Source organism: Cucumis sativus, chromosome 5 (assembly GCF_000004075.3).
Source record: "Cucumis sativus cultivar 9930 chromosome 5, Cucumber_9930_V3, whole genome shotgun sequence".
In the NCBI taxonomy this organism is placed as follows: Eukaryota; Viridiplantae; Streptophyta; class Magnoliopsida; order Cucurbitales; family Cucurbitaceae; genus Cucumis; species Cucumis sativus.
In genome coordinates this window covers 23014477-23027355 of record NC_026659.2, presented here as the reverse complement: position 1 = coordinate 23027355, position 12879 = coordinate 23014477, and positions in this window count along the sequence as shown.

The window sequence follows — 12879 nt, the reverse complement described above, 5'->3', positions numbered from 1 at the left end:
CTTCATAATACCCTCCAAATCCACCATTTCTTCTTTTGTTTTTCTTTTCTTTATTTTCTTCTTAAATAGCACAACTTTAAATAAAGTCGAGGAACTCTCTTATTTATGAGTATACCCTAACATAAATACTCTCATTTTCCTCAAATTTTCAAATTTATGCTCATACCATTTGTTTTGCCAACACCCAAACATGACCAAAATCTTCAACTTTAATTGCCTAACACAACTTTACCTTTTATAAAGTATAAAATCCATTAAAGTTTCACAAAATTCCCAAATCCAAATCTGCCCTCAAAATTTATGTTCTTAAACCTACATGCATATACAGTAACATCTATATTTGTTTATAAAAAGTTGAGTCAATCATTACCCATGAGAGTCGAGTGGAACCTCTTCCAATGAAATGTACTTTAAAGATGAACCAAGCAGAAGTTGTTGCACTTTGAATTGAGGAGGAGAACATGAATAAATAGAAATCTTATTCGAATGGGAGAGATCCCAAGGTTAATTAAGAAAGTCTTACAAGAATTCAAAATTACTATCAATATCAACAAGGTCCATCTTTCTTTTTTGTGGCTCAATCATATAGGAACTTCATACTTAAAACATGCTTAGCTTAGATCAATTTTATGTTGAGTGACTTTTTTAAAAAAAAATCTAGAAAACATGTGAGTAAGAACAAAGCATAATTGAATGAAGTATGAAAGCTATCAAGTCAAACGGTAAGGATGACATATGAATTTTGAAAGAAGTACCTGCATCAACTTAAACGAAACAATGAAACACCTAATTGAATGCTTTGAATATGTTTTATGTTGTTTCAAACGGCTAAGTATGAACCTTTTAAAAATTTCAAAGATAATGCACATTTAGAATTTACATGATTTAATTTCGCATATTCATGTTTACGTACGAAATATGATCTTAAGATTTAGAAAAGTGTACTATATAAATTGATCTCTAACCCTAGAGACACCGTTCATTTTGTATTATGTAGCATTCTCTCCAATAAAATTATTTTAAACTCTCTACTCCCTAGATATATATAGCCAACACACTGTTGATGAATCACGTAAATATAGGTTGATTTTTTCCTCTTTTATATTTTTTTCCATATTCTTTGTTTGGAAATTTTGTACATTTTCACAATGTTTTAAAAGTTTGTCATGTATTATTTTAATTCTTGAACTTTGGAATTCTGTAAAAGAAAAAATATATATATATATATATTAAATCTCTCAACCTCACCTATTTACCCATCTCATTCTCAAAATAATCCACAATGAGACATTCAGCTCCCAACGAGACCAAAAAGACAGAGACACCACAATCTGAAAATGGAACCCACATATACATATTAATATAACACATACACATATACACATGGCATTGCATTTTAAATTTTATATATAGAGAGAGAGAGAGAGAGAGAGTATGGTGTGTTGAATAATATTCTGTTTGGGGATGTTTGTTTTGTCGTTTACTTAGAGAGAAAAGAAAAAGAAAAAAAGAAATTGATTGAGTGCCATTGAAAGTGTGTAAGTTTTTATTATGTAGGGGATGTCGGCCATGTGCCTCTCTTTCATTGTTTTCTTTCCCCTAATATTCTTCCAAAATCAAATCTCTCTCTTCCCCCCCAATCAAATCCCCCCCTTTCTCTTCCTTTTACTAACTAACTAATCCCTTTCTTCCTCCTCATCCTCATCCTCATCCTCATCCTCATTCTGCTCCATCACTACTACTCTTTTTACACATCTAACCCATTCACCCACACTCAACCCTAATTACTTTTCATGCTTAACTTACTCTTTTGTTCCATAATAAAGTCCTTTTCTATACTTTCATAACTTTAACTTGTAGATAGTCCCTAATGCGCTCATCCTCGAGAAGTAGACTAGGGAGATTTTTTCTTCTCTTCCGTCTAAGGCTTCAATTCGCTTCATAACTAAAATGAGAATAGTTTTCAAATTTTAAGTTTTATATCTATTTGGTTTCTACACTTTTAAAAGTGTTTAATGGATTTTTTAACATTCCATTTTGTATGTAAAATAGTATCCAAATTACTTCAAAAATCCTAATGAATCCTTCTTAAACTTGTAGTTTCATGTCTAACTAAGTTGTTAAAGTTTTAAATGTGTTTAATTAATAGATTATTCAACTTTCAAATTTGTTTTACTTTCTCAAGTAATTTCGTTAAAAAAATAATAATAATAAAAGAAACAAAGTACAAATTGACAATTTTTTCTTTTTTTTTTTCTCCCTCTTTTCCAATATATATTCCATCATAGCTAATATTCAATCTCCCTCCTTCATTGACCACTATTTTTCACTCTCTTTTATCGTCACTATCCTCTTCTTTTCCTCTCACTTGAAATGACATACAACAACCATGGTTCTACATGCACTACTTCCTATATCTTCCACTTCACAACTTTTTATGAGTATCTATTTTAACGACAATAACTTACAAGTATAGTAATCAGATAGATTTCTATCGTCGATAAATTTCTATAGTCTATAAATGATAAACTATACTTTTGGTAGTCTATCATTCATAAACCATAAAAGTTTATCGATAATAGATGACCATAAAAGTCTATCATAGATCTTGCTCGATATCTAATTTTTAAACAATATTGCTATCCACTTAGTTATTACTCTTTAAATTATACTACCCATCATAATTAGTTTGTTTGAGTTTTTAGATTTTGGATTGTATTTAATAAATTAGTTAGTAAAGGCTTATTAATTAAAACTATTTTTATCTTTGAAATAAATTAAAAAGTATGGTATATCTTTAAAATTAGAATATTAGTTACTCAATAGCGAATTAGAAAGGAGTAAAGTGTTAAGGATTGAAAAATAAAATTGGGATATGATGCGTTATAGAGATTTAATTTTAGTAAGGATATATATAAAGGATAGAAAAGGGATAAAATATATTGATAAAGTAAGAATTTGTGTGATTAGGATTTGAAAACTTGAGATTAAATAAAGTCTTATATTTTATAGTTTTAAACATATTTTGGGTAGCAGATTCAAATTTTGAATTTTAATTTAAATAACGGTTGACAGTGTATTCAAAAAATATTTTTTAAAACTACTTGTAATTACGCTATGAGTCGTATTAGGTTTAATATACGAACTACTATTGATTAACTCATAAACATGGTTTATTGTTAGACACAACGTGAGAGGGGATACATAAACTTTTCTTGTCTTCAACCCCATCCCTTGTAAATTTTTTTATGGGACACTGGTGAGAGTCAGGTCTCGAAGGAAATCCCCTAATCAATTTTTATTTAATTTTGCGTGAGGCGGAGTGGAGATTCTAAAACAAATAGTCTATTTGATGGTTCTAAGAGAAAATAGTAGGTAATTTTCAAATGAGAGTACTCGTCTAATTTCTTGTATGTTTATTTGAACCATATGTTTTTTTGTACTTAGTGTACACATTAGTTTGTGGTAGAAGTACTCAATTGTCAACACCATGCTGAAACTAAGATCTTTTACAAAGATCAACGCCAAAACCAAGTTGATCAAGGAAAAGTGAGTTAGAACTTCACAAATAAGCTCATTGCGTCATTCAAAGCAAACCAAATCTGAACTCCAACAAGTTTCAATTTTATTTTTTTAGAAGAAAAGAGAACATATGATTTGGATAGTTAAATTTCTGATTTCATGAACTAGATTACTCCAAAAAGAACAACATATAATTGTGTTTGCTTTCAACTACATATGCTGGCATATAAAAGAATTTAATAAAAAGGAAGACCCAAACTTTCCATTATAATTAATGAATTTGAATATATATTCACAACAAGTCCAACTCATCATTGCAAAAAGGACATAAACTCTTTCTAAGTTTCTACCAAACTCTCTACCCTCTTATGTGTTTAATTATGTACTACAAAATGTTACAAAATACTTCGAAATCCCAAATATTTTAAAATTTCAAACATAATCTCGATCAAATCTTGAAAGCCATCATCCTTGACATATATTAAAAAAATTCATAGAGCTTTAATCTTAACTTTAATTGAGTTCCATTAGGTGTCAATGTTGATAAAATATATATAATTATGTACCCTTTTTTTTGTTGGATTTAAAAGGGAAAAAAGGGAAATGTGATAAAGTTTTTTTTTCTAATCAACTTAACTTTATCATAATTGACTCATATAAATAAACAACAATTTATTTTGTCCATTTTCTACGAGTGGCCGAAATTGAAATCGAAAAATTAAAACTAAAAAAAGTAAAAAAAAAAAAACAATTGTTTAAATGAATTGATAAATTAGTATAATAACGAATTGTTAGATCGATTTGGTATTGTTTGATAAGGTAATTAAAAAGCACTAAATGTGGGATCTAGTTCTGTTTGATAACGTAGAATGGTGAAAAGGGTAGGATAATATACTACGTAAACAAATAGTGGAAGACTTAAGATATGATTAAAAAAAGTGCAACTACTTTATAGATATAAAGGCACAGCCCACAATAAATATATAAAAATCAACATATTCTTTTCCCCAAGTTTTGATCTTCTCTCAATTTGTCAAATAATATAAATGCACTAAGAGGGTTGAAGGCCTAAATCCTTCCAAAAGGAACTAAGAAGAAAAGACTTTTTGGGAGGTTTCATCCCCCATCATTTATATACCTCTTTATTTAGTGAAATTTAATCAATTGTGTGTTATTATTAGTCTGCATTTAGATTATAGTCTAAATTATTAACATATGTGAATTTAATGTAGGGTATTTTAGATGGTCTATAATCTTTCTTTTTTCACTATTACTCTTATCATATACTAATAATCAATATATATATATATATTCTAATTACTATATATTATTCTAAAAAGTAGTCAACTTTTACCCTACCACTACCACTCCTTTAGTTAATTTATTTAATAATTTGGTAATTTAATTTTATTAGGGTTTTTGAAATAAAATTTCCTAAACTTTTCGCACTATAAGAATCATATTTTTATTTCTTTTAATCAAATTATGCTAACTTTAAATTGAAATATACTTGTATTTTAATCTTGAATGAAATTCAATTTTTAGAAAAAATTAGATTTTTTTATTAAATCATATCCAAAGACTAATAAATTAGATATTTTTAAATAGAGCAAAAAAAAATTGAAACTATTTACGTCTATCAAATTCTATATAGTTTATTTAAGTTTCTTTTAATATAGTTTTACCTTTTTTTGTTTTAATTATTCATTAAAAGTTCTCCACAAGAAATCCTAACGTTTGAATTTTAATTTTTATTTGGTTACTACGTAATTTTTAAAATTTAAAAAATAATTATAAGTAAACTGACCAATTTTTTTTTTTAAAAAAATGTTATTAAATTAAATTAGGAATTTTTACCCATATAATCTAAATCATTATACACAGATAGTATAACGAACTATTATTTTACAAAAAAAAAAAAAGTGATTTAATATATATATGTTATTAAACTATATATTAATAAAAAAGAAGCATATATGTGACACTATATACATATACACTAGCATTATCTCCTAAAATGAAATGAAATATTAATTTTAAAATGGAAGAGAGATAATTTTAAAAAGATAACCCAGTAATAATAATAATTAAAAACTCCAAAAGAGAAAAAATGAGAAAGTGTGGTTGACTACTATCATTTCATTCCTCACAGACAGAGGGAGGTGCGAAGGATTGAGACGGAGTCGACTCGATCCAGATCAGGGAGGGCGAGTTACTACTGCAGGTTTTTAATTGATTATGAGAGAACAGCACAACCACTACACAACATTTGTATATACAAGTTTGTTTGGATTGTTATATATATCAAAAACATTTTTATCATTCCACTTCCCTCTCTCTAAATCAAACTATATGGTGTTTTAAGATGCAATATATGAACCGTTAAGATTAATAAATAGGTAAATATGACCAAATTGGAAATCATACAGAAATTGATTTATCATTATCATTTTCAATTTTTAATTTAAGAAAAGCTTTTAACGGTTCATGCAACTTTAACATTATGAATTTTATGACATTATACCTAATACATCTATCTGTACCAAACAGGCTTATTGTTTGCTCTTCATACAACACAGTATATATAATAATAATCCAACTTTAATTTTCTTTACAGCCAATGGTAATGTATATATCTCTTTTTCATATGAAATTAATGATTGAAGTATTTATTTCTCTCACGTCTCATTTCTTATGCTAGCAGAAGTGGTCTTCATTCCCACTCAACTTCATACATTTATTCAGACTTTGAGTTAAAATGAGATCTATTCAAAGTCCAAACCTAACCTAAATCGTTAGGTAAATATCTACTATGTGCTCTTAAAAAATAGTCGGAATAACTGGTTTATAAAATTAACTAATTTTAACAAAATATATATATATATATATATATATATATATATATATATATATATATATTATTGAAAGTTGACTGTCTTTTATGAATGAATAAATGAATAAATAAAATTTAGGAATTCTTTGACTTAGATCGAATAACCCTATCGTCACACCATAAATGGTATATATGGGTGTTTATATTTATATTCTTTGACAAAGAGAATTGGATTAGCTTCTTTTGGTTTTACTATTGATTAATAGTAATGTCTTTAATCAACCTCTGTGAATCATTAGCACCAGAAATATGCTTTTTAAGTTTAATTATTGCTAATTTTATAATGGTTTCCTTCCATTAATTAAGGATAAAACACTATTATTATACTTAATGTAACAGAAGTCAAAATGGTATCCTTTTAACTTTCTACTAAAATAACAAAAAGAGGAGTCTAATCTTTTGATGGGACCACTACTTTTTCTTTTCGACAATTAAAGGGTTCAATACTTTTAAACTTATGAAAGGCCATTTATTGTACTCTTCTACAATTTAAGTTTTTGAACGAATATATCTAAGCATCCTTTAACTTGGCCTCATCATATATTTTCCAACATTTTTACTTGTTGTTTAATATAAACAAAATTAACAAATGTTAGCATCTCTAGCTACAATTAAAGATTCTATCATTTTTTTAGAAAAGAAAGAAACAAAAACAAAGCAAAAGTTGAGGTGGTCAAACGTCATTTAGTGTCCTTTTCTTTATTATTAAAATCAACGAAATTATAACTTCATACATTTTCAACGAATTTGAGAATTTTAGTATAGATTAATTGTTATCATGTATTTTCGACTACTTTTGCATGTTGATTAACTAACAAATAAAGAAATAAGTTTATCAAATATTTGTGTTACAAGTATTAGATTCACGTATTGTAACGTGATATGCTTAAACATTTTTTCAATTTTATCTTATACCCTTTTAAATACATTTTTAAATTCTTTTGTAAATTTTAATTTTCATTAAATATAATTTATAGATGAATGCTTGAGTATTTTATACTCTTAGGAAATTACAATTTTGACCCAATTAACCCTCTTGTTTAAAGGTGGATTTCATTTTCCCACATGAGATTATGAGAAGAACAAGTTCTCTTTTGATATGATATCTCATTACAATACCTATTTATTTGAAAAGAATAATTCATATTAGACCTCTCTCATTTCCCAATATTTAGAGCATCTTTTTTAGAATGGTTAGTTTTGTTTTTAAAATTATTGATTTGACATTATTTAGGGAAAACAAGCAATTAATTCTCACCAATATTTTTCTTTTGAAAAACAGTGTATCACTACAAATAGAACAACCAAAATTGCTTGAATTCAATCGTGAACAAAATAATATGAAAGTTCCAAAGTTAGGAATATGATTCACATTACCTAGATATCAATGGTGTCAAAGTATATTTGCAATTATAGCACAATCCAAAACATTTTCAAATATAGTAAAATTTAGATTTAGGTCTCAACATTTATAAACTAATTGATGTTTATCGATGTGTTAGAGTTTTATCACTAATAGATTTTGTTAATTTGTAATTTTTTAAAAATGTTACTAAACACTTCATTATTTCACGGTAATTATTCATGTATTTATAGTAAGGTTTGACGTGAATCCTACGGCCAAAGATGGGTGGGTCTTTGTTGCCCTTTTTCCATAATTTTTTGGAGTGTAATATCACCCCTAACAAATAGGTGTTACTAATTCTAAAACAAACATTAAATACACTTTAAATTTACTTGACAATTCTTCTTTTGACAACCTTCTGTTTTCATTTCTTTGTTCTTAATTTTGTTCCATATTCGAAGTAGGACTGCTTTTATTTGGTTTCCATAATTAAGTCACAATTTACAATGCTGTGAGTATTGTAGACTTTTCCTTTTATCATATTGTATTAATTATTAATTATTGTTATGTACTTGTGCATCAATACTTTATTTAAATAGATTTAATTACATCAATAATATGGTATTAGTTTTTTCACGAATAACCTAATGAGTTAGAATATTATATAAAAATTATGCTCAAGTGATATCAACACTTACTTCTACGTATTTCTAACGTTTTTTTTTTAAAATACAGAATGTCGAATATAGAGAAAAACAACCATTAGTCTTCAAATTGAGGTTCACTTTTAAAGATTTCGATTTTGTTAGTTTTTTTAGACTTTGTTTTTAGCTTTGTTTATAGTTTTTTGTATGGATTAAACATTTTGCCAATTAAAGTAAATTCATAGAACCAACAATATTTTGTCAATTAAAGTAAGTTCATACAACCAACATTCATGCAGATAATGGTTGATTTGTACGTGATTATAGTAGCATATATTGATTCATGAAAAATTTGAGGTTTATTTCAAAGTTTAATGGTTGATCTCTATAATGATACATATAGTAGCATAAAGTGGTTGATATTCTCGTACAAAGTTTATTTGTATATTTTATTTCTATTTCAACATAATTTGAGGACTATATCTACCTTAGTTTAGGTTATAATTATTTCTCGTGTTATGGTTATTATATATATGATGTATATATTTGAAAAATAATTAAAATATATATTATAATATATATGACAAAGTCTGTGGAATATGTATCTTAATAGGGGTATATCGTATATATTACGTAAATTAAGTAACATTTGTACTTATTTTAAATACATTTGATATAAACATCATATATATATATATATATATATATATATACTTAAAATCATCTCGTATAAAACTTGAAATAAGTTTTGTATATATAACATAAAAACGAGATGCATACAGAAAATAAAGAACGAAAAATGAGATGTTTTGTGTCGAAGAAATCTTAAATGAAAATTGAGAAAAATTTGAGCTTCCAAATAGAAAAATAAAGAAACAAAAGGGAAACTATTTACCAAATACACCAAATCTATTAAATTCTCTCTAATCTATTTAAGATTTTTTATTATAACTATTTCTTTTCATCATCACACAAATGAAATTATGAAAATTATTGTATTTTATATACGAATGAAAATTCATAAATGCCATTTATTGAAGTGAAAATATTCAAATATTCAAATAAATCAATATTAAGATTTTCTTTTCAAATTAAAATGAGAAGGTTAGTAGTCCAAAAATATAGATAAAAAATCTTAATAGACTCAAAGTATTAAAATATTTTTCTAAAATAATTTAAAAATAATATGATTTTAGAAATTCTTGTCAAACATATATTTGAAACAAAACTATTAACAAAAATAGATGAGTCTACACAAAGTCGCAGATCCAGCCCAACTTCCATGCATGACTATGTAGGCCCCAAACCTTCTTTTTTTCCTTCATTATTTATATAAGGACTCCATGTCTTATTCCTTTTCATTATTTTATATATACACTAACTCATATACCCTAAGTTCTAAAAAAAACATCTTTACTTATCAAAATTAATATCTACTTTTTAATTTTAATTTACTTTTTTTTCTTTTAATCTTTTGTTTTTTTTATATATATTAAATATCTTAATATTCAATTTTTCTTATTAAATTCACTTGCATAATTTAATTGGATTATTTCTTAATCAAAATTATGCATATACAAATACATATCTATATATATATTTCAATTTATTTTTAAAAACACATATGTTAACAAAAATATATTATTAAAAAAATATTAAACAAATTAAAATAATAATAAGAATAATTGAAAGAAGTTGAAGCTTACCTAAAAATAATAACAATTGAAAATGTATATACTAATTTTCTAAAAATAATAACAATTGAAAATATATATACTAATTTTCCAAATTCTCTCAATTATAAAAAAAGCCAAATCAATTGTTATGATTATTTTTGGAGTAAACTTTTAACTTATCTCAATTATTATTATTACTATTTTAATTTGTTTATTATATTTTTTAATAATATATTTTGTTAGTATATGTGTTTTTAAAAAGAAATTGAAAAAAATATATTGTGGGACCTACGCGGCCACTGAAGTCGTGGACCTCCTCCAAACTCACCTATTTTTAAATATGCTTTCTAAAATCATATTATTTTAGAAAAAGATTCTATTTACGGTAACATTTTTTTAAAAAAAAATCAAAATATATGAGAGTCTATCATAATTGAATTTTATTATGAGTAGATGATATTGTAAAATTAATAGAGTAGATTTGGTTATATTTAGAAGGTTGTTATTAAACGTTTTCGTTGGTGTAAAGATCTATTATGAATCAGGCCCATGAAGGCGTACTTGAAATAAAAAATAAACAGCATTGATATGGTTTTGGCAATGGGCTTAGCCCAACTGTGGAAGTTCCCTTAGTAAATAAGACTACATCGGGAATTTGAAGCATATGGGTGAGAAAAGATGCAGTCAAAAGTACGAGTACATTCCTTATAATATCCAACATGAAGATCCAATGCTAACAAGTTAAAGCTCACTTCAACTATCAACTATAGCTCATTATTTTTAAAACATATTTCCATCGTTGTAAGTGATCATCTTATACTAAAATTACTATTTTTTTTAAAAAAATGTCATTAATCTTTATTATATAATTATTATATTTTTTTCTATAAATAATAATATAAAAGGTGAGTTTTTCCTAATGTACTCATAAAAATCATGCCAAGTAGAAGCAAAATCAACCAATTCAATATATATATATATATATATATATATATTTAAATATGCACTCAACTAATTTAAATTTGAATTCTCAAAAGAAAATATTTTTATCTAATTTAAAATTTAAATTGTATAATGAGGTTCCGATTAAAAACTTGTCATTTCTAATTTTATTTTTTTTTCATTTCTAATTTATAAACTCCGTCACCAAATCTTGAATTTCATTACAAAATTTATAGAATTTATATTCAACCGATGCATTTTCAACTATTTATCAAAATTCACATTAAAATATTAACTTTCGAAATAAGCTATACATTTTTTAAAACAAATAACAAAATTTTGACCCTTTTTTTTAATAATGGTTAAATTAGTGCATCTACCCTCTATTTTTATAGTTATAATAAAAAATGTCGTGGAATAATGTTTTGTATAAGGTACACGTCTCCAATCATAACTATGTCCAATTTTCAACTATGTAGACTGTAACTGGATTAAAAAAAATCGTGTACTAGGTAAGAATCTTGAAGCCTTTGTTGTGGTGAGAAAATAGTATTTTTCCTAATAAAGTTCCTAGTTGTGTCTCTCCCCCTTTGATTATCGTGAAGTTTAACACCCTTGAGCTCAAACGTTGTCAACTCCTTAGTGGAGGAGATTGCCACATCATGTATGGTTCACTTGGGTTTAGTAACGTAAATGGGTTCAGTAGACATGGATTGGATTAAGGAGATTGTTTGGACAAACCCGAATGCTATTCGAGTGACTTAAATAGAATCTCTAACGTTCCAACATAACCAAACTCGTTTAGTTACGTTGGGGCGTTGCTGGTTTTTTTTTTTTTTTTTAAGTATGTTTTTTTATTAACTTAAAATATTATCTACAACACTTATTAATAACTAAAATTTTATAAAACTCGATTATATACATGTAAATCAATTCTTTTGTAATCATATATTTATAAGAAAATAAAATTACGATTTCCAAAAATAAGAGTTGGATTGCGTTGATTAATTAAATTAATTACCAATATTTAAATAAAAATATAATAATATCAAGAAAAAAAATAGTTCCTCTCATATCAAATATATATGATTATTATAAGCTCAAAGTCATTGATCACACTTCACCACCCGAAAAACCAACACAACAATAAATTACACCAGAGTGCAAATAAATTATGAACCTACAAGTAAAAAAGACTACTTCACTAATAATTCTTTTCATGATACCTTTCATGTTTGGTAAAATATTAGTTCAATAATATATCAAAAAGATAATATCACTCTTCAATTACATACATAGTTTAAGAGACGATCTTTCATCTGTAAAAAGTGAAAAGTAAAAAAAACATATATAGGATTAAAATAATCACGCATCTAAATAAAAATGAACTTAGTTTAACGACAAATTAACGTGATATTTTATTGTGATATTTCATTTTAGAAGTAAAACGTTGGATCTGCGTTCTCATGATTATCATATTATTATCGGTGTAAATAAAAAAAACATTAAATTGATTTCATCTCTTAAATACAATATTACAATTCTCAATTAAAGAAAAGGTTAAATTGATTTCATCTCTTAAATACAATATTACAGATTAAAGTTGGATCTCCAACTCTGTAATTAGTTGAATTATGTTAATTTCTTTATTATCATGCATAGCATTCTGAATTATTGATTTTTTTTGTTGTTGTTATTGTAAGAAAAAAGTGATGTAATTATTAGAACTTTTCAGAAAATCTAAACCAAAATTGATTCAATATAATACCATGCAGGCATAGCTAGCTAATATAGCAATCTTAATCTTACTCAATTATATCAGTATGAGGCCTATGGGGATTGACATAAAATTTTAAT